General features: G+C 43.9%; 1 protein-coding gene across 1 annotated transcript in view; it reads right to left on the reverse strand.

The window, feature by feature from the left end:
- Positions 1 to 496: 496 nt before the first annotated feature.
- The window catches only part of LOC107129649 (uncharacterized), a 45,388-nt gene continuing 26,017 nt past the window's right edge, over positions 497 to 19,867 (reverse strand). The window contains exons 4-6 of the mRNA XM_074039119.1: positions 15,748 to 15,911; positions 9,606 to 9,685; positions 497 to 2,340 (exon numbers count right to left, since the gene is read on the reverse strand). The gene's annotated coding sequence lies outside the window, so the exon portion shown is untranslated. The remainder of the gene's footprint in view (positions 2,341 to 9,605; positions 9,686 to 15,747; positions 15,912 to 19,867) is intronic.

Below are 19,867 nucleotides of genomic sequence, written 5' to 3' on the forward strand. Positions count from 1 at the left end.
AAGCAATCTTTGTTGCCCATAAAAAGCACAGCTGGGCCAGGCACAGTGGCTCCCGCCTGTAATCCCAGCACTTTGGGAGGCCGAGGTGGGCGGATCACGAGGTCAGGAGATCGAGACCACCCTGGCTAATGCGGTGAAACCTCGTCTCTACTAAAAAATTCAAAAAATTAGCTGGGTGAGGTGGCGGGCACCTGTAGTCGCAGCTACTCAGGAGGCTGAGGCAGGAGAATCGCGTGAGCCCAGGAGGCAGAGGTTGCAGTGAGCCAAGATCACGCCATTGCACTCCAGCCTGGGCGACAAGAGTGAAACTCCAAAAAAAAAAAAAGAAAAAGAAAAAAAAGAAATCCAAAGTAGGAAACGCAAAAATATGTTTAGCAATACCCTGTTACCAGAATATGTGTTCAGTTTCCCAAAGGAAAACTCCAAAAAGGCCAATATTCATTAGAACATCAGAAACCTTGTGGTATGTTTCTAAAGAATTGGTTTCAAGTTGTTACACCCAAATGACGTTTTATTAATGAAAAATTGTCTCTGACAATCCACAAACTAGTTAGAGAAAATGCCAGCTATTAAAATATTAAAGTTAATTCCTTTTGAGTATTTGAAGAAATAAAAAAAAACTTGCCATTTGCGATTTTATTTAGATTATTTTAAAATACAATCTGTAGTCTTGAGACCTAGCATCCCAGGGTATAATCTAAACTCAGAGTCGACCCCACTCCCCACCGGCTGTAATCTTAAAGGAAGACCTCCAATCCAATTTCACTGGCCTCTTGGTTCTTCCCAAACAACATCAGGCATATTCCACCTCAGGATGTTTGTACCTCCTGTTCCTTTTGCCTGAATCACCCTTCAGCCTGGTACCCACAGAGCTCAATGGCTCATCCACTTGGCTGTTTAGCTCTTTTGCAAACTGTCTTCTTTTTTCTGTGAGCCATCCCTACTATGCTGTTCACCACTGAACCCCTTCCTCCAGGATTCTCAATACCCCATTCTTTCTTTATTTCTCCATACTAGTGGTCACATCGATATACTGTGCTTTTGTGTATGTTTTTATTTTCTCTCTCTCTCCCACTGGAAGGTGAGCCGCGTGGGTGCAGGGATTTTGTGATTTTGGTCACACTGTGTGTTCATGTCCGGCCCCTAGGAAGTGCATCTGGCGTGTGTCAATCTGCACTAAATGGACTTGAATGAATGAGTGAAAGGAGGCTGCCTGTCAAACAATTATAACGGGGAAGCTTACAGGTAAGGATCTTTGAAAGTGAGCCCAGCCTTCCAGTCACCTTGGCTATGAGGGTCCACCAGCACGGTGACGGTGACAGCAGCATTCCCAGGCACCGCCTGGCTTCCCAGCTGTGCTGCCCAATCCGAATCAGTGAGCAGGGCACATTCGCGCAGAGCTTCTCCCTTTGTCCACTCTGAATCAAACAGGCATTATAGAAACGTCCCTTATTCCTCTCGATCTCGACAAAACCACCCAACGGATGTCTCAGCACCAGCCCTCCGAAGGCGGCTTCTCTCAGCACCAGCCCTCCGAAGGCGGCTCCTTCACACAGCTGCCTTTCTCAGGTTGCTTTCCATGTCTGTTCTTCTCTCCCCATGTAAAATGCTTAAGCCGTCAAGTCCTGCGCATTTCGTCTGAGAGAGATTTAATTACTGGTATTTTGAGTGGTGCGTGTTCACTACAGGAACGATGAAAGGCGCCTGGAATCCTTCCTGAGAGCTGTGAGCAGGCAGTGGTGATGATGGAAACGCGTGGGGCTGGGGGCTGCGTGCAGCAGCACCCATTACCCAGGCAGGAGACCCCCAGCCCACACCGTCATCCATCAGCTCAGAATCCCCCAAAGTATCAGACGATTTCATTTTCAGCATGATCCTCTCTTAAAATGCTCAATGATAAAATCTTAGTGCAAACACGCAACGTTGAAAAGCCAATTGTTGTTACTGTGTTCTTCCTCCTGTGTGCTACTTCTGAAGAAATAAAGTGGAATTGTTCAAACTGAAAATTAGTTCCTTGTACTCTGACATCCATCCATAACTCAGTTTCATTGGCTGGCTCAACGGTAAAATGAATATAAATAGAATAACCAACATTTTCTCCTTTAACACACTGGTTTCCTGGCCGTGTTCCATCCAGCTATTAATCCAATACAATTTACCGAATTTATGGAAGCTGAGAGTACACAGGTATTGGATGACAGTCACACACAGTGGAATGGAAACAAAATGATATTACTAACCAGCCACTGCTTGGTTTCCAAATCAGACAGAAACGGTGAGAAAAAAAATAGCTTCCCTCTTTATCTGCAGATCAGTGTGTGATGGTTACTGTCATTTGTGCTGGGGAATTCAAAAGAAAATATAACATTTTTTCAGTTTATTCAATAGTGCTAATTACTCAAACTCTAGATGCAAAACTAACCTCCCACAGAAATCTCCTAAATCTACACAGACACGTCCATATCCCTGACGGATGGGGCTTATTTTACGTATGAATCTTGCTCATGACTTAGAGTGCACAGAAAGCGCCGTAGCCTCACTTTTAACTAATTGCATGTAGAAGGGAACATGCTGTACACAATGCTGCCCACACTGAGGTCTTCTCATTCCCCTCCCGGGGTTCTCGTCATCTACATCACATCATCGGTACTTTCATTGTTTAATAGTTCCCTTCACATTCCCTCAATAATTGTCTTTACAAACCTACTTTTGTCTTCATTCCAAGTAATAAAAACCATCAGTTTTAGTCATTGGCTCATTTCGCAAGTATTTATTTGAGCATCTACTTTGTGAGGCACCTTCTGGGGAGCTGGAAATAGAGCTGTGAATAGGCCAGATGAAGGCCCCGCCTCACAGAGGTTACATTTTAATGGAGAGGAGAGTCAAAAAACAAATAAATACATGACATTCCTACACATGTGAAGTCCTCCACATTTTTTTTTTTTTTTTTTTTTTTTTTGAGACAGAGTCTTGCTCTGTCACCCAGGCTGGAGTGCAGTGGCCGGATCTCAGCTCACTGCAGCCTCCGCCTCCCGGGTTCACACCATTCTCCTGCCTCAGCCTCCCGAGTAGCTGGGACTACAGGCGCCCGCCACCTCGCCCGGCTAGTTTTTTGTATTTTTTAGTAGAGACGGGGTTTCACCGTGTTAGCCAGGATGGTCTTGATCTCCTGGCCTCGTGATCCGCCCGTCTCGGCCTCCCAAAGTGCTAGGATTACAGGCTTGAGCCACCGCGCCCGGCCGAAGTCCTCCACATTCTATCTGTAAGGATCACACACAATGTTCAGGGACCCCGCGTTTGTGAGACGTTAGTTCAGTGCTTTGAACCCAGGCTCTGGAACCAGATGCTTGGGTGTGACTCCCAGTTACCCAGCTTGTTACCCGACAGAGCTTTTGCAAATCACTTCACCTTTCAAAGTGTCGATTTCTTTGTCTAGATAAGCAGGATGCTGATAGTTCACTCATGGGGGCTATTGTGAGTATTCAGTGGGACAATGTATATATATGTAGTACTTAGCAGAGTACCTCGTAAATCACAACTAGTAACCCCTGAATAACTGTAAGCAATATAACTAATGGTGACACCCAGTTCTTCTCACAATAACACAAACAACACTACGTTAATCTTGTAAATATAGGTGTTAATTTTTAGTTACTGCTGTCGTTAGCCCTAAGAAGAACCAATGTTTTTCTTTTTTATACTGGGCATTTAATAAACGGAATTCATATATTGAAATATTAACAGTTTTCGCATCTCGATTGGTGGTGGTATTGGTGGTGGTGGTGGTGGTGGTGGTGGTGTTGGTGGTGGTGTTGGTGGTGGTGTTGGTGGTGGTATTGGTGGTGGTATTGGTGGTGGTGTTGGTTTCCAAATAATTTTAGTGCTTCAGGTTGAAAGTTCCAGGAAGGCTTTTTTTTCGTTTTTGTTTTTTTTTCTCTCTCTCTCTCGCAGGTGAAATAACAGCTGGAACTTACCAGAATTCTCCTCCTCAAAGAGTCTGCATGCATTGGCATAAAACTAACACAGGTGCCCCAGCATGCTGACAAAGAATAAATAGAAGCACATGTTCTGAAAGGTCCGTAATACTTTGCTTCTCAGAATACTACTTATAAAATGTGGCCAGCTTTGTTCTGCAAATTGGCTGACACCTAACGTAGAGGCACCACTGCTGGTGTCCGCGTGACCATGCCACCTGGATTCCCTTATCTCGTTTATTATTATTAACCGTTTCAAAAATGCTTTGGAGATTTAAAGAAAGGGATAGATTGTGATCTCTGCTCAGAGTGTGGTCCTGCCAGGAGGCCAAACGACTTGTTAAAGGTTCCTTTAGTGACATGGTCGGTCTTAACTGATATTTTCCTTTTAAAAACAACTGTCCTTTTGGGGGGTGCCCAGAGAGGATATGAGGGATTACATTTGAATAGAAACTTTGGAACTTGCTTTCCTGTGCCCCCTTTTATTTTCAGGGAAGAAATCCCCTTGGAATGTGGAAAAGAAATGAGTTTCAGCATACTAAATCCAAGTAACACAACGCTGATCTCTCTCAGCCACAAGTCAATACAACAGCAAAAGCCCCAATAATGTCAGACTCGCCGTCAGGAGACGGGCACAGTGACACGCTGTGCCTGCGTGAGATGGATGGGTGGTCTGGAGGATGTGGTCCCGTTAAAACCGGGGCATATACACACACACGCTTATAAAAACTTCTCGGAGGAGGCCTTCCAAGGAATCTCTGCGCCGCCACCTCCAATTCCTCCAACTACAATGGAAGAGCTATGTTTCCAGACTTTCATGAAGAAATAGCAAGTATTGGGCTTCCTGTGCTTTCCTGACTTGAGACTCACTTGGCCGACCAATTGACCACCATGGGAGGGAATGCTGCACTTCTTCTAGTCATTGACATGCGGATGGCCCCACTTCATTGACTCTCCAACAGGAAATTCCATCAATTGAAATTCCGTCAAAAGACAGACTTTCAGAGTCAAGCTGAGCCCAGAGAGTGGGTTACCAAGGTCACTGATAAAATCGTTCACTGCAGCCCAAATTTACCTGAGGGTTCTTGCAAAGTTCTCACTTAGGTTGACCATGTGTAGATCTGCAGTTAAGCCAAAGTTAACCTAGGCTTGTGGTAGTAAAAAATACTAGAGAAAGTCCAAGGAATGCAGTCTTTCCAACCTGGTCTCCTGAGTCTAAATGACACGCTGGTGTCAGAAATGCTTTGGGGAATTGGTGAAAGGCTAGATTTCTCTACCTAGACTCTTTCTTCCTCTCGACTCTTATACTAAGTGAATCAACCCACATATTAAAAATGTAATAAGTTATGGATATTTATGGATAATTTTACAGCTAAAATGTAGAAATAGCATGGTCAGACTATTTTATGAAAGAGCCGAAACACATAGTAAATTAAGATTGATTTGCATGAAATGTTGCAGACATCCAGATGATATTAAAAAAAGGAAACAAACTTTGTTTGAACTCTGTAGCTGTTAGATTAGATTATCCCCCTTTGTCTGTACTCTACTCCTGTTCCCAATTTAACACCTGTAAATTGGCATGGAAATTGTATATAAAATGCACATTTCATATTGCAAACGTAGGAAGTTCAAATTGTGTGAGAGTCACAATTTTATTAGAAATTCTTCAGCTCATGCCTTTCCCCAGCCTTGAAAATATGGGCAATCCATTTTCTACTAATATTGTTTCTTTTTTGTACCTCATAGTGTTTGGCAATAGTCAACAAAGGTGGTCAGGAGAGCCCGGGCATTGGTAGGACCATAAGCCATGGTGAAGAGATGGAACAGATTGAGTTTGGACTTAATAGTCTTCTAATTCACTATTTAAAATTAAGTTCTTGCCCTGAGGAATTCTCCACGTTTCTGTTGAACAAATAGACAAACTGAGGCAGCCCCCTGGTAGCTCCGGTGATTCTAGACTCTTGAGATAAATGGTCGGCCAGGTCAGGGAAGGTGGGGCTGGCTTCTCTAACGTAAGTAGGTGGACTCTCACGGGCTGTGGTTTAATGTCTCGTTATATTAGCTTTCTTCTTTCCACAAATGGACTTGCTGATTCACTGCTAAAAGAATCGAAAAGCTAAGATGCCAATCAGAGAAATTATTTCCCAGGGGCACTTATGTACAGATCTTCCAAAATGTTTCAGGAACTGGGGTTTTCCAGCAGGAGTGGTGAGACTTCGAAATCATTCTTGCCAATGTGCCTTTGCTCTGTTCTACTTTCTTGCCTGATCTCTCTCTCTCTCTCTCTCTCTCTCTCTCTCTCTCTCTCTCCCTCCCTCCCTCCCCCATTTTCTGAGGTGCAAGAGTACGGAATCAGCTTCCCACAAAATGCAGAGACATGTTTTTGAGTGTTACACGGATCTAGCCAGGCAGAGCTGTAGCGTGGGAGCCCTGCCTTGGAACGGGGCACTCCACCATCAATCAGGAGAGTGGCTTCTGCTCTTTAATCCTGTATCTCAGATGGTGTGACATAGGGATCACCCTGAGAGAAAGTTGTCACTGTCAGATTCCGGGATACACTGCCCTCATTTTTATAAATCCATGCAGTTAGCTATGACTTTAAATTGGTGCCATGGTGAACAAGCACGTCTTAAGCATACATGCCAAGTATTACAAGCCATTTTTCAATGACTTCAGCTTCCTCAGTTCCGAAACCTCGGATCTCACTCCAACTCAGCATCCACTATTACGTTCTGTGTCTCCATTATATTACATTTGCAGGAGGTTAATGAGAAGCACAGCATATAATTCACATGAATAGGCTTTGAAAGCTAAGTGTGATAAAAAGCATTATTATTACTATTATGCAAAGTCCTTGCAGCAAAAATTACATTATCCTTTTTCCAAATATATTGTGAACCTATTGCTGAGCTGGAGTTCAGATCTAGGCTTTCTCGAAACTCCATCTGTGATGCTTGCTCTTACTTCATAAACTTCCCTGGGTATGAACACACTTAGGGTTTCTTTTCTCCCAAATGCCCCAGGCAGTTGACAGGTGGATAATGACATCAACAGGCAGGTGGCCATCAAAGACCCAGGATAGGTGTGTTTTTGTGAAACCCCAGATGGTTGATTTCTGTATGATACCTCTCCATAGATGTGAATTTCCCATTCTTTATTTCTTAATTTTAATAAATCACTATTTAAATAACAAAACTTAACATTCAATCATTATTTTAAAGATGACTTTGTAAAACAACTCAAACAGATGACGGCAAAACTTCCAACTAATTTGTATCTTTTCCCCACTTTTCTACCATATGATCAACTTCCAGTTCAAGGCTCATTTTTTTCTCTGGCATTTGTCACATCTGTTGAGCTTCCCAAGAGCATCTCTCATGATCAGCTCATGGTCAAGGGCTAGTCATGGTTTCAGCTATTCACCTGGAAGGTCTTTGGTGACCGAGTGTTGATTTACACCTCCACAGACGTGTGGTAGGAGAGAGGAAGAAACTGACAGGGGGAATCCTGCTGGAGCAGTCCTCCACTGTCCAGTTAAGAAGTGGTCATTTCCACTCCGTTCTTACGAGTTCCCACCACCTCTTAGTTCCTTAATTTTGCTAGGTAGCCCTAGGGGGCAGCCGGATTTGTGTATTACGCTCATTTTTTGTGTGTCTTTACTGTTGGCAACAACCTGAATCCACAAACTACTTAACAAAGAAAAGTCTGGGCAAAATGTAGACAACTCTTACAACAGGCCTTTATTATCATTTGATCACACCATCCATCAACTGACGCTAATCTTCAACTGACAGTCACCTGGTCTTCCAGGGCAGGTTCCGGTAATGCAGTATAGCTTTAGCATAACTTCAGAACAAGAAATCCCAGTGGATCGTAGCTATCTACTTATAAATTATAATTTTCCCCTATGTAGAAGAAAATATTCAAGACCTATATAATTCACATACTTAGAAAAGAAAACAGCTTATTTTTTTCCCTCTCTCACATTGCCTGGAGGTAAAAAAAAAAAAAAAAAAAAAGCTAAACGGATAATATCTTTCAACACTGAATTGATTTCTCAGCTTAATTTAAGCAAAGAAATTATGTGCCAGATGGCATAATCAACATGTTCTGTTGAAAGATTGCAATTTTATTCTTATAAGAAAAAATAAGCGTTTCTCCACGTGGTCTACGCAGCAGGGAAGAAAGTTTATATATGCTGGCTCTAACAATGCCATCTTTGACGAGGAAAAAGACAATAGCTTTGAATGTATTCACTGATCTGTTTGGAAAGCAGAAATGGTACTTTGTTTTATTCTGCCAAAAATATTACATAAGACCTATGGTAAGTAACTGGAAAAAGAACTATTAAAATGAATAGTCATGAATATAGTAAAATTTATCTTTGCACAGTTGGGCATTTTAAAGATTTTCTGAAGTGCATTTTATTTCTAATCATGAAATAACTGTATTCATTCAATATCCTGAACCACGGTGCTATAAAATCTGAATATGCCCTTGGCTCCCCCCTCCCAGGGAGGTCATTAAAAGATTTGCCTATCTTGGGGGAGATGGGAACTGCCTGTTTTCACAACTCCTTCCATTTTTATGTGACATTTCTATTCCCTACACTTCCATAAAGCACTTTGCTAAGAAACTCGGCCATGAGCTAAAGAGAAAAGCACGATGTTTATAAGAAGGAAGAGTCCGAACAGCTCACTGATACAAGCGTTTGAGCACTCAGAGTTGCAAGGAGAGACAAGGAAAGGGGAGGAGGGAAGGAGGAGGGTAGAAGAGAGGAGAGGGAGCCACCAGCTCATAGAGAAAGAAAAGCACAGGTAAAATAATCAGTGACCTTGCTTCTGAAAAATGAGCCAGGCATGGTGGCTCATGCCTATAATCCCAACACTTAGGGAGGCTGAAGCAGGAGGATTGCTCAAGCCCAGGAGTTTTGAGACCAGCCTGGGCAACATAATGAGACATCCTCTCTACAAAATATTTGTTTTTTTAGGTAGCCAGACACGGTGACACCACCGGTGGTCTCAGCTACTGGGAAGGCCGAAGTGGGAACGTTGCTTGAGCCCAGGAGGTCGAGGCTGCAGTGAGCCTAGATGGAACCACTGCAAGCCAGCCTGAGCAACAGAGCAAGACCTTATCTCAAAACAAAAAAAGAAGAAGGTTGCCTTGCCTATGACAGGTAAATTATAGAGAGAAAATATGGGGATCTCTCTGATTACTTTGAACAACTTTTGTTTTTTAAAGACACGGTTTCACTCTCTCACCCAGGCTGGAGCGCAGTGGCACGATCACAGACCATGAGACTCATTGCAGTCTCAGCCTCCAGGTTTAACTGATGCTCCCACCTCAGCCTCACAAGTAGCTGGTACGTGCCACCATCCCTGGCTAATTTTCTTTTTTAACTTTTATTTTAGGTTCAGGAGTACATGTATAGGTTTGTTATACAGGTAAACCTGTGTCATGAGGATTTGTTGTACAGATTATTTCATCATGCCAGTATTAAGCCTAATACCCAACAGATATTTCTTTCTGCTTCTCTCACTCCTCTCATCCTCCATCCTCAAGTAGGCCCCAGTGTGTGCTGTTCTCCTCTTTGTGTCCATTGGTTCTTGTTATTCAGCTCTCACTTACCGGTGAGAACATGTAGCATTCGGTTTTCTGTTCCTGCATTAGTTTGTGAAGAATAATGACCTCCAACTCCATCCATGTTCCTGCAAAGCATATGATTTCATTCTTTTTAATGGCTGCATAGTATTCCATGGTGTATACCTACCACATTTTTTAAATCCAATCTGCCATTCATGGGCATTTAAGTTGACTCCATGTCTTTGCTATTGTGAATAGTGATACAATGAACACACATGTGCATGTCTTTATGACAGAATGATTTATAGTCCTTTGGGTGTATACCCAGTAAAGAGATTGTTGGGTTAAATAGTTCCATTTTTAGCTCTTTCAAGAAGCCCCACACTGCTTTCTACAATGGCTGAACTAATTTACACTCCCACCAACAATGTATAAGCGTTTCCTTTTCTTTGCAACCTCACCAGCATCTGTTAGTTTTTTACTTTTTTGTAATAGCTATTCTGACTGGTATTTCATCATAGTTTTGATTTGCATTTCTCTAATGACTAGTGATACTCAGATTTTTTTCATATGCTGGTTGGCCATATGTATGTCTTCTTTCAAAAAGTGTCTGTTGATGTCCTTTGCCCACTTTTTATTGGGGTTGTTTGTTTTTTTCTTGCAAATTTGTTTAAGTTCCTTATACATGCTAGATATCAGACCTTTGTCAAATACATAATTTGCAAAAATTTTCTCCCATTCTTTAGGTTGTCTGTGTACTCCATTGATGGTTTCTTTTGCTGTGCAGAAGCTCTTTAGTTTAATTATACTCCATTTGTCAATTTTTGCTTTTGTTGTGATTGCTTTTGGCATCTTCATAATGAAATCTTCGCCAGTTCCTATGTCCTGAATGGTATTGCCTAGGTTGCCCTCAATATAATAAGTGCCATCTATGGCAAACCACAGCCAGTATCATACTGAATGGGCAAAAGCTGGAAGCATTCCCCTTGAAAACTGGCACTAGGCAAGGATGCCCTCTCTCACCACTCCTATTCACCATACTATTGAAAGTCCTGGCCAGGGCAATCAGAAAAGAGAAAGAAAGAAAGGGCATCCTAACAGGAGGAAAGGAAGTCAAATTATCTCTGTTTGCAGACAATATGATTCTATATCTAGAAAATCCCACTGTCTCAAACCAAGAGCTCCTTCAGCTGATAAACAACTTCAGCAAAGTTTCAGTATACAAAACCAATGGACAAAAATCAGTAGCATTTCTGTACACCAACAACAGCCAAGCTCACAGCCAAATCAGGAAGGCAATACCATTCACAACTGCCACAAAAAGAATAAAATACCTAAGAACACAGCCAACCAGGGAGGTGAAAGATCCCTGCAATAAGAATGCAAAGCACTCTTCAAAGAAACTGGGGAGGACACAGACAAATGGAAAAAATGTCCATACTCATGGATAGGGAGATTCAGAAGCTACTGATTAGGAGTTTCAGTGGAAAAATGGGGTCTGAAGCCATACCATCCTCTTTCCATGCCCATAGGTCCCATTCAATTGACAGGCATTACACGTTTCACGTGGCTCAAAGATCAGTGATGCCCTTATCAAGGGTCATCTTTCCACTGAAGACTAGCCGTGTTCGTTCCCTCAGTCTAAACTGAACTCTGCAGCATCAGGCATGTCTTTTCTTCTTTCTGATGGAACTCATCATGTTCTAAACCCTGTGGGACTCAAAACTTAGTTCTCACATCAAGAGCATCACTTGGAAACTTGTTAGAATACAGATTTTCTTCCACTCCCCAGACTTTATGAATCAGAAACTCTGGGATGGGGCCCAGAAATTGTGTTTTATTGAGCCCTCCAGCAGATTCTAATGCAATCTAACGTTTGAAGCCCACTGCTCTAAATGAGACCCTAAGGAAGGACTCAGCCATGCTACAAAGGCAAGGTACTGGGTAAGGCGGCAGGCACAAGAACACATAGGAAGGCCAAATCCTCATGCTCATGATCTTGCATTCTAGGGAGGGTATTTGTGGGGACATGTAGGAGATGGGCACATGCTAACTTAAGGTTGACCTCAGATCCTTGGATAATCCATGAATGTTTCAGGCATCAGATGGTTCTAATTTAAGGATCTGGATTGAAAGTATGGAGTCCTTGTAGCTCTGAAAATCCCACAGGACAGTGGCTAAAATTCTAATTGTCAGGGTAAGTTCTGTGGTTCTGAACTGACCTGTGGTTTCACAAGAGAAATACCCACAGCTGTAGAGGAAACCACGAAGATCTGGAAACTGCCTGCAGAGGTCAACAGAGCCACAATATATTCTACAAACCATCCTAAGGAACCACAGAAAATCATCAAAAGAAAGAAAAATGCATTTTTTGGCTTGGAACTTATTGAATGTTTAAAATCGGGGAATGCACTGGGTAAGAAAGGAAAGACCTCGTTGGCTTTTTTTCCATAGAGAAACGGCAGTCGGATTCTGCGTATTCACTTCCCACGAACGCTGCTTGATAGCAGAATACCAAAGCGGAGTTTCTTTCAGAATACATCATTATTGCATTTTGCATTTTGATTTCATTTTTTCACCTCAAAAGACTTCAGGAACTTATACGCCTCTGCTAAAGCTTAACAATATTCATCTTTTTTGTTTAACAGATGTGCTTTTACAAAAGAAATGTTCAAGTAAGGAGAAAACGTCAGTTGTCTAACTTTAGCTTTCTGATCATTACCCTCAAATTCGCTGCCTAGGAAATAGCAACAAGTAAGTAATCATTGTTATGAAGCAAAACTGTTGACGTTTGGTTTCAGGCCGGCCTCCTGAGGAAAGGGCTCTGGAGCTTCCTTTGCGCGCCTGGAAAGGCCTTTGTGTGCGCCCCCTAGTGGGTGCTTGGAGCTCATAAGCAGAGGGTCATTTCCAAAGTCTGCAGTGGAAATGGACGCTGATTTTCAAACCCAAACGTCGGTCTATTGCTATTCTCCCCAAAAGGGACATTTTTCTCGATCTGCTATAAATATAGTGAAAGGCTGTTACTTTGTGGTAAATTTTTAGCACCATATTTGAATAGTCATTACATTCATTAAATTATTCTTTAAAATTACAATTATAATGTTAGTACTTGCATTATACCTCATGTTTATATAGTACCATCAAAGTCAAACGGCATTTAATATTCATAGCATAAAAGATAAAAGTATCATACAGTGATATTAGGAGGAAAAATCCTCCCGATATCATTAGGAGAACAATTTCTTCTGATGGAGAAAACCTCCATTCCCCGGCTTTAGCTTTTTCAGCACTATCACGTGTGCTCCGTGCCCCACCTCACCCAGCCATGGGACAGCCCAGCTCTCCTGACAGGCCCCGTCTCCTGCACCACCAGTTGGAAGGCTTCGTTCCTGGCAGGAGATAAGCGAGCCTTGCTCTAGTTCAGCATAAATAACTCCTTTTTTCACCCCACATCCCTTGGAACTTCCCTACCCCCACGTCTCTACTCTTCTCCACAAAACTTTCCACCTTCCAGCCTCACCTTCTCTCTTGAACATGCTCTGGTGAAAGCAGTTTTCATCTTCACGGCTCAGCGAAAATGGCGCTTTTCAAAAGCACCAACGACTTGCCCCCAGCCAAATCCAGTGCTCCATCTGGGCCCTTTTCTTACTTCCTAAGTGGTATCTGTGAACGCGCTGGCCGATCTCCCTTTCTGTAACATCTAGTGCTAACATCATGTGACACATAACAGAATTTTAGTCAATGATAGACTGCATCTATGATGGGGGGCCTTAAGATAACAAGATACCATATTTTCACTCTGCCTTTCTATGTCAAGATACACAAATACCATTGTGTCGCAATTGCACATGCTGGGCAGGTCCACAGCCCAGGAACAATAGGCTGCACTAGAATGTTTGATCTTTCGGCTTCCCTGGGCCACACTGGAAGAATTGTCCTGGGTCCCACATAAAATACATGAACACGAATGATAGCTGGTGAGCTAAAAAAAAATTGAAAAAATATAATGTATTAAGAAAGTTTACAAATGTGTGTTGGGCTTGCATTCAAAACCATCCTGGGCCACGAGTGGCTGCAGTCAGCAGGCTGGGCAAGCTAGGGCTGCGTCAGGTTTGTGAAAGTTCACTCTGATGTTCACACAACAACAAACCCTGGGCATGATGAATTTCCCGGAGTGTGCCCCCATCATGAGGTAACGCACGACTGTATCTGCAACCCATCCAAGCTAAACTGTAGCTCTAAAACGACACACCCAAACCTGCTTCTCTCAGTTCATGGTACCACTGTCCTCGATACTTAAGGCCCCTCTTTCACTCACAAACATCTTCCACCTAACAGCAAATCCCAGCAGCTTAACTGCCCAAATAAACTCTGCGCCTTCCATCCCCTGCCGATTCCTACCGCTGACACCCCAGTGTAGCAGCCACACCTCCACCCTCAGCAGCCAGGACCACCTTAAAATAGAGATAAAATCTCATCATCTCCCAGTTCACAATTCCCCAGAGGCCACCAGTCTAATTAGGATAAAACGCAACTCCCATGGCCAAGAAGATGCTATATCTAGCGCTTCTTAGTCACTACACCTGAAATCCCTCTGACCCTGCCTGTAGGCTCCATCCATCTTATCCACTTTTGCAGGAGCAGTTTCCTCTACATGGGATGTTATTCCCCTGCATGGCCAGCTCCCCCTCATCTTTCGGGAGAGGAGTCCTCATCTGACAGGACAGGAGTCCTGTCACTTCCTCTGTGCACTTATTTGACCATGCTACCAGAAGCACCCCTTCCCACCATCCCACCGCCCTTTTCAGAATCTTCACAGCACCCCTCTCTATCCTAAATCATCTCATTGACTTGTGCCTGTGTTAAGTGTCTCCACCCACCAGGATAGAAGCTCAACACAGTCAGACATATGTGTGCTTATGCAACATTATTGAGCAAATCAATGAATGAATAAATTCCACTCCCTGTGCCAAATGGCCACTGTGGCTGCCGGGGCTCACTCTTCCCAGCCTGTCTCTGGGTTTACAGCTTGTTTCTGTCTTTCAATACTGCTGTGGTGTTTAAGAACCCGCACCCACAGTGAGCATCCTCTTCCAATTTTCTCCAGTTCTCCAACAGGTGAAGTGCCTTAGAGGGAAGCTCTGACTCCAGTTAATCCTATTCCTGGCTCTGGTCCTAAGACAGACGACTTGGAAAGAGTGTAGGGAGTGGGCTGATTGGGGCAGACATGAAACCAGTATGAAGACTTTTGTCACGGTGCAGGAAGAAGGTAGTGAGCGCCTGAATGAGGGCACTAGCAGTGGGGTTGCTGGAGAGGGAAGAAATTAAAGAGGTGTCATGGAGGTCGCATCGTTCAAATAGGTATGTGACGTGAAGTGTATTAGTCAGCTCCAGCTGCTGTGACGACAAAGTACCAAAGACAGGTTGGCTACGACACGTTTTTCAGTTCCAGAGGCTGCAAGTCAGAGATCGAGATCAAGGTAGGCACGCCTAGTTTCTTCTGAGACCTCTCCTTATCTTGCTGATGGCGCCCCTTGCTGTGTCCTCCCATGGCCCTCATGCCTCTCTCTCTTCTTATAACGACATCAGTCCTGTTGGATCAAGGCCATACCCTTCCAACCTCATTTAACCTGGGTTACCTCTTTATAGGTCCCATCTCCACAAAGACTCACTTCAACATGTGAATGTTGGGGAGACATAATTAAGTCCATAAAGGAAGGGACAGGTTAAGAAGCATTAGTGGGCCGAGCATGGTAGCTCACATCTGTAACCCCAGCACTTTGGGAGGCCGAGGCAGGCAGATCACCTAAGGTCAGGAGTTTGAGACCAGCCTGGCCAACATGGTGAAACCCCATCTCTATTAAAAATACAAAAAGTTAGCTGGACACAGTGGCGGGTGCCTGTAGTCCCAGCTACTCAGGAGGCTGAGACAGGACAATTGCTTGAACCCGGGAGGCGGAAGTTGCAGTGAGCTGAGATCATGCCATTACACTCCAGCCTGGGCAACAAGAGTGAAACTCTGTCTCAAACAAAACAAAACAAAACAAAAAAATAAGAAACATTAGTGAGGAGTTCCAAATTACACGATTTGTCTGATTGCTTTTCATTGCTACTGCAGATGTATTTATTGTGCACGTTCATGTTAAACACATAGGATCATTTTAGAGGCGGGAAAACTTTCTATTACCTGGAGGTCACCATCTGTACATTGGTTTTAGGACACAGAATCTCTCCATTTCCAAATCACATCCACAAATCCGTTTGTGCCAACCGTGCACCATTCAGGTGAGTGTGCCAGTCGGTGTCACTACTTTAACCAACAGAACCATCACTGCTGACTCTGATTCCTTCCTGAAAGAACAGGGAGGGAACAAGTAAACCACGGGCCTTACCGCAGTGCCAACATGAAAATGAAGGGTTTGGAAAGCTCACGCTTGCACGCATCCAGGCGGAGGCACCCTGGTGGCTGCCTTTCCAATACACCATCTGCACTTTCTCAACTGCCTGCTCTCCACGCCCACTCCGCAAAGGCTTCTGACCATACACCATCTGCACTTCTCACCTGCCTGCTCTCCACGCCCACTCCGCAAAGGCTTCTGACCATACACCATCTGCACTTCTCACCTGCCTGCTCCCCACGCCCACTCCGCAAAGGCTTCTGACCATACACCATCTGCACTTCTCACCTGCCTGCTCCCCACGCCCACTCCGCAAAGGCTTCTGACCTCACACAACACCGAACGCCCTCTTGTACAAGTTGCAGCACCCATGGCCAAGCCTCCAAACTTTACTGGACTTTGTGAGTTGACCTTGCCTCTTTCTTGAAGCACTATTTCTCCTAGAAAATGAACACTTTATTCCCTCCAATATTGTTGGCTCTCTCTGTTAACTCCCTTTGCTGACTCTTCCTACTTTCCCCAAGCTCTCAATGTTCCTCTCTTTCAGGAGTCATGCTTTAAAGATCACATCTATATTTCCAGTTCCTCTTTCCCTGGGACCTTCAGATTCCTATGTCCAGCTCAACACCTCTGTGTATAAGTCTGATAAACATCGTAAACTGAACACTTCCAAAACAGAATTGCTAAGATTTTCCCCAAGATTCTCTCCTCCTCCAGTCTTCTCCATCTCAGTAAATGTCACCAAATTCACCTAATTGCTTAATTCACCAATAATAATAATTACTAATACATATGTTCTTATTGGAGGCCAGATTCTGTTCTAAACATGCGCGCACGTGTGTGTGTGTGTGTGTCCCGTGCACACTCACAATCCCCCGTTGAAGGAGATACTATGATCATCCCCATTTGACAGATGAGCACAGGCAGGTTAAATACCTTGCCCAAATTTACACAGCGAGTAAGGAGCAAAGACAGGACTTGAACAACGTAGGCTCTTATCATCTCCTAACGCTAGGGTTAGGGTTAGTCTTTGCTCGTAAGCACTATGCTATAATAGTTTATCTTTTTTCTCACCCTCCCCACATTCACTCCATCAGCAAGGTCCCCAGTTCTACCTGCAAAGCACAGCTCAAATGCACCTGCTCCTCACATCTGCCTCCACTCCTTTCTGAGCCATCACTGTTGCAGGCCTAGGCTAATGCAAACGCCTGTGAATTCTTCTCCCTGTTTCAGACTCTTGCAACCCTATAGCCGATCTCTATATACACAAATCATCATCTTCTCCCCTGCCCACCACAATCCCAGAATTCCATGCAAACTCCTCATGTGCAGCCTGTGGGATCCGGCCTGACCTGCTTCCTGTATAGCTCATCCACCTCCACCCCATTGCTCTTGCCCTCTGTTCCCGTGATTGCCTGGAGGACCACGTTGCTCTTCCCGATCACATTCATGGATGCCTCGGGGCCTTTGCTCTTGCTGGTCCTTTCCACTTAGAACACTTCCCTCCTTCCCTAAATTCTCACAATTTTCTCACTTCATTAGGTCTCTTCCCAAATGTCATCTCCCTCAGATGTTTCCCACGACCTCCATGTGAAGTAGGCCCCCTGCCCTCCGGTGAGCCTTTGTCTCCTCCCCTTGCTCTCTGCTTTCTCAGTGGAATGCTCCCTCATCGGGCGTCATATTAACTATGCGTGTGCTCATTATCGCTCTCTCCCTCCGGAACGCCTGTGCTACCTGGGCAGGGAAGAGTGCCGCCTCGTTTCAGGTGCCTCACTAGAGCCTAGACCTGCGTCAAGCACGTAATTAGAGCTCGATCCACATGTATTGAATGAATGAATCTGCTGTTTTCTGGTTTCACGTTTTCTATGTTGGGCTTCCTTTCCGCCTTCGTTTCTAAGGGAAGCGTCTCGTGGGCAGTGGAGGCGCACACTCAGGTGACATGTGCACCGGCTCTCCCCACCCAGACTCCACTCATTCCAGCGCAGACTGCGAGTGCTGCCTGCCCACCTCCTGGCTTCGTCGGCTCCTAAAAACCTTCCCCGCCAGGCAGATGCCATGCTCCCTTTTCTGTGGTGAGAATTACCTAATGATAATAATTATCACGGCTGTTTTACAACTGGCATAAAAAGAATTCATGCAGACGATGTTGCCTTTGAACATTATAACAGGATAAACTATTAAAAGCACAACCACAAGAAAATACTCGAGCCAGAACTGGAGAGCCGCAAGGTAACAATAGGACACACAGTGCTTTCCAATACTTCCAACTACTGCTTTGTGTCACCTCCTTTCAGCCATGAGGAGCATGCTCTGAAAGATGCCAGCCCCATGAGCAGCTGGGGCCTGTGATAGTGACCGGGAACACGCACTCTCTGCCTCAGCTTTTGGTGGCCATCTCTCCTCATTGAAGGGCTCCAGGGCGTGCGGTTCAGTTTCATAAGCAATCCTGGGTCTGGGTAAACATGCTTGACTGATTAATGATAACAGCTCTTAAAACACCACAGACGTTTCCAGTGCCCAGAAATGTTTATTTTTTATACTAAATTAAATTCATTTTCCTTCTCATTCCCTCTAAGGAAAATGGTGACAAATTTAAATTCAGAGTGGACTGCTATATTGAAGATGGCCATGTGCCACAACCTCTAAACAGGCTATGGTTTCGGACTGTGTTTCATCAGGAGGATGGTGGGAGGGAGGAGATTCAAGGGCTGGGAAGGAACGAGGAAAGCCCTGGGTGAGCATCGTGCCAGTGAACGTGAGCACGGAGCCGACTGCGCTGCTCGCCGAAGGAACGGTAACTATTTTGTATTTACCAAATACAGTCATGACCAAGGGCAACTGATTATGTAACAACTTAAAATATCGTCAAAAACCAAATAAAAGCCAAGTCAATAAAAAATAATTAACTCATCGTCATGAAGAATAATTTCTTCTAGCACATAATAAATACTTATTTATGATGGAAAAAGGAAAGGAAACCAATATTTAAGGCACCTGCTTGTGCCATGCACCACGTTGCAGACGAGTAGAAAACATTATCTCCATCAAGCACCTTAAAAACTGAAGCTTAGAGTGGCTAATTTTCCCAAGGCAATAGAGGGCAGAACTAGTAGCTAATCCACAGCCCCGTTTTCCATCTGTTTACGCATGTCTACACTGCCTCCAGTGACGACGTCGACAATAGATACTTTTTATATGCAGTATCTATTTATTTTATTTCTATAAATCATTCTGGCCATTTTGTGCTTATAAATTAATTACCTCTTTTTAAAAGCTATATTAGACTATATTAGTCATAGCATCCTGACCGATGTGGGTTTTTCCACCACCGTGGCTCAGGTAATTCCCACCAGCTGTAAGTGGTCCAGTGTGGAGAGATCCTTCCAGAAAAGCACGCTGTCCACGGACAGCTGCCCCTGGTTTCTGAGGTTTAAAGCTCAGCCGTACGGTTCAGAAACATGCACAGACCGTAGAAGGAGCTGGGGCAGGAAGACACATTCACATTATTGTGAATATCATTTTAAAACTGAGCTGAAATAAATAAGGGTTTGCAAATCAATTTCAAAGGATAATTACATGTTGCTGCTTCTCATTTTTTTGTGACTAAATTTTTGTGAATTTAGTCACAAATGGATCTGCAAAGGCACCCACAGTCACAAATAAAACAGGAAGATGCACAGCACAGCTGTGAACCCTCTTCCAAAGGAAAACATTTGACTCGCTGTTCAGGGGAGGCCATTACACATTTTGGGTGAATCATGATGATGATTTTGATTTTTCTACATGTTGAAGACAGGCATATAATTCCTTAATTTCGGAAAACGGGCATATTTTCTACATTTTAAGATTGAGGCAGGCTGGCCATATTTATTGATTTATTCCTCAATAAACATTTGTCGCATTCCGGTT

The sequence above is a fragment of the Macaca fascicularis genome, chromosome 4, assembly GCF_037993035.2.
Source record: "Macaca fascicularis isolate 582-1 chromosome 4, T2T-MFA8v1.1".
NCBI classification, from domain to species: Eukaryota; Metazoa; Chordata; class Mammalia; order Primates; family Cercopithecidae; genus Macaca; species Macaca fascicularis.